Here is a 4262-nt window from a genome sequence, read left to right on the forward strand (position 1 = left end):
ACGAAGCCCAAATATGAAAATCAATACAAATAATGATGACAACAAATAGGCTTCAATCAAATAAGCGGTAAGAACATCACTCGGGACGGACCAAGTCACAATCCCCAATAGTAAACGACCCCGCGCTCATCATCAAACGCGTGTCTCACCTCAATATAGCACTACGATGTGCAAATCCGGGGTTTCAAACCCTCAGGACATCATTTACATTCATTACTAACCTCAAGCCGGCCCAAACTCTAGCTCGCTATGCCCTTGCCTCTCAAATCGGCCTCCTCGCGCGTCGAATCTGACCAAAACCAGAGCGAATACGTCACAATATGCTAAAGGAACAAAACCAAATCGAAAACAATTTAAAAATATCAAAAATCCCGAAATTAGCAAAACCCGAGCCCCGGGCCCACTTCTCGAAACTCAGAAATTTTCACATCATTAGACTCCTTATCTCCCCACGAGTTTATACATATCAAATACACAAGAATCGGAGTTCAATTGACCCTTCAAATCCTCAATTTTTGCTCTCTTAAGTTCAAGCCCTAAACCACCATTTTTGTCCATTAATTCCTTAAATTTTCAGTCCTAATTCATGAAATAACACCATAGAATCGTGTTTTGGGTCCAAAAATCCTTACCTTATCGAAGCTCCTTGAAATCCCTCTTTAAAATTGCCCACAATTCTCCAAGTCCGAAGTTAGAAATGATAAAACCCTTCAAAATTCGCGAAGAAGACTTAAATATTTCTGCCAGTCATAACCGCTTCTGCGGTCAAAAACCGCTTCTGCGGTCCTACCTGCGCATCTGCGGAATTTCTTAAGTCCGCCTGGCCGCATCTGCGGTTCTATAGCCGCATCTGTGGTTCCAGCTTATTCCCCAAACCCGCATCTGCGACCAAATTTCAGCATCTGCGGCTTCGCAGATGCGACTCCTCGTCCGCTTCTGCGGAAATAGCTGCCCCGATCAAAACTCGCACCTGCGGCCTTCCCTTCGCACCTGCGAGACCGCACCTGCGATCCCCTTTCCGCAGGTGCGGAAATACCAGCAACAGCAGAAATCTGAGATTTGCCCAAGTCCAAAACTCCCCGTTAGCCATCCGAAATCACCCGGAGGCCCCCGGACCTCAACCAAAGGCACCAACACATCCTAAAACATTATCCAAACTTGTTCCAATCATCAAAACACCTCAAACAACACCAAAACCAACAAATTACATCGAATTCAAGCCTAAGTTCTTCTAAAACTTCCGAAACACGCATTTGATCAAAAACCCAACCAAATCACCTCCGAATGAGCTGAAATTTTACGCACACATCCCAAATCACCTAACGAAGCTACAGCAACTCTCGGAATCCCATTCCGACCCTCGGATCAAAATCTCACCTATCAACCGGAAATCGGCAAAATACTAACTTCGCCAATTCAAGCCTAATTCTACACCGGACCTCCAAAACCACATCCGATCACACTCCTAAGCCACAAATCACCTCCCGAAGCTAACCAAACCATCGGAATTCACATCCGAGCCCTCTAACTCATAAGTCAACATCCGGTTGACTTTTCCAAACTAAGCCTTCCTTAAAGAGACTAAGTGTCTCATTTCCCACTAAAATCAATCCAAACCAACTCGATCACACAAGACATTGATAATGAAGCATAACGAAGCAGAAAATGGGGAAAACGGAGCGGTAACTCATGAGACGACGGGTCGAGTCGTCACATTTTACTCGATTATATACGTCATAAGGTAAATTCGACAAAACTTTATAAATAATTGAGACAACCCTCACAAATATGTCAAAGTATAATAGAGAAAAAGTAATACTTTTTGGAGGTGATTCAAAGATGGACAACTATATATTTTACTTTTAAGAGAGAGAAGCCAAAGTTATAAAAAATATACACCAAAAACGTCATCTATAAAAAATTATTAGATATGATATTAACACATTGAATATTTATACACTATAAATTAGAGATATTTTCTAACTTAACAAAATTGATCTTCTTTGTAGGTTAAGACGATACCATTTTGAATTCAAGTATATTTTTAGTAAATGATTGCTGTATTTTTATCATTACACTGATCATTTCATCGTGTAAATAATTTGTTACTAAATTTAGTTAGTTATTTTTTCACATAAAAGCTATGACTAAAAATTTACGTGCAACGCACGTACATAGTAAGTAGTATTATTATAAAAGCATGAATACAATATTGGTAGACCAAAATAGTCCTAAATACTTATTTAGCTAAGAAATATGATGTTGGATATAATTCTAATATTAGATATAATTTCTTACCTAAAGAGGACATAATTATAGTAATTCGTTTTTGAACAACTCACCGTTAAATATGCATGGTGTAGAATATAGAATCTGTTATAAAACAATAAAAGTAGAAGAACAATATTGCAGAGAAAGAGAGAGAAGGAATTTTTGGGATGAATTACAATGGAATAGAACCCTCTATTTATAGGGAGAGGTTGACTTAGCCACCAAGTAATAAACCCTAGAATCTCTCTAAATAGGGACATTCACCATAAATAGAATTCTATTTATAACACTCCCCCTGAATGTCTATTCAACAGATAATGTGCCTCGTTAAAACCTTAACTAAAAGAAAACCCAATGGGAAAAAATTCTAGAAAAGGAAAAAGAGTACACATGTTTAGAAATGCGCCTATTGGTTGCCTCGTTAAAAACCTTGCAAGGAAAACCCAGTGGGACAAAACCTTGTAAGGGAAAAAGAGTGCAACGCCCATTAACTCCCCCTGATGAGAGCATCAATTCACATCCTTGAGCCTTCGCATCCCGATCTTGTAAACTAGCTTCTTGAAGGTTAACGTTGGTAGAGATTTTGGGAACAAATCAGCCATATTATCACTTGAACGAATCTGTTGCACATTAATATCACCATTCTTTTGAAGATCATGTGTGAAAAATAACTTTGGTGAAATGTGCTTTGTCCTATCTCCTTTTATGAATCCTCCCTTCAATTGAGCTATGCATGCTGCATTATCTTCATACAAAATTGTGGGTAACTTGTCACATTTCACACCACATTTGTCTCGAATAAGATGTATTATAGACCTCAACCACACACATTCTCGACTTGCTTCATGAATAGCAATTATCTCAGCATGATTAGATGAAGTAGCCACAATTGATTGCTTAGTCGATCGCCAAGATATGACAGTGCCTCCACAGGTAAATATATAACCTGTTTGAGACCGAGCCTTGTATGGGTCAGATAAATACCCAGCATCAGCATAACCAACAAGATCGGGACTGCATTTGTGTCATAAAATAAGCCCATATCGGTAGTCCCTTTTAGATACCGCAATATGTGTTTGATTCCATTCCAATGTCTCCTTGTGGGAGCAGAGCTATATCTTGCTAAGACATTAACTGAAAAAGTTATGTTAGACCTTGTAGTATTGGCAAGATACATTAGTGCACCAATTGCACTAAGATATGGTACTTCAGGACCAAGTAGCTCTTCATTCTCTTCTTGAGGTCGGAATGGATCCTTATTCACATCAAGTGATCGAACAACTATCGGAGTACTTAATGGATGTGCTCCATCCATGTAAAACCGTTTCAGTACCTTTTCTATGTAGGTAGGTTGATGAACAAAAATTCCGTTTGCCAAATGTTCAATTTGCAAACCAAGACATAATTTTGTCTTTCCGAGATCTTTCATCTCGAATTCCTTCTTTAAATAATCAATTGCCTTTTGGAGTTCTATAGGAGTTCCAATAAGGTTTATGTCATCAACATATACGGCAAGTACAACAAATTCCGATGTTGTTTTCTTTATAAAAACACATGGGCAAATGGCATCATTTTATATAGCCTTCCTTTAATAAATACTCACTAAGACGATTATACCACATTCGTCCTGATTGCTTTAGACCATACAAAGATCTTTGCAATTTGATTGAAAACATTTCCCGGGATTTTGAATTATTTGCGTTAGGCATTTTGAATCCCTCGGGAATTTTCATGTATATCTCATTATCAAGTGAGCCATAAAGGTAGGCGGTAACCACATCCATTAAATGCATGTCAAGCTTTTCATGGACAGCAAAACTAATGAGATAACGGAACGTTATAGCATCCATAACAGGTGAATATGTCTCTTCATAATCGACACCAGGCCTTTGTAAAAATCCTTGTGCAACAAGGCGTGCCTTATATCTTTGTACCTCGTTTTTCTCATTTCTCTTGCGTACAAAGACCCATTTATAGCCAACAGGCTTAAC

The sequence above is a fragment of the Nicotiana attenuata genome, chromosome 12 (genome assembly GCF_001879085.1).
Source record: "Nicotiana attenuata strain UT chromosome 12, NIATTr2, whole genome shotgun sequence".
Taxonomy (NCBI): Eukaryota; Viridiplantae; Streptophyta; class Magnoliopsida; order Solanales; family Solanaceae; genus Nicotiana; species Nicotiana attenuata.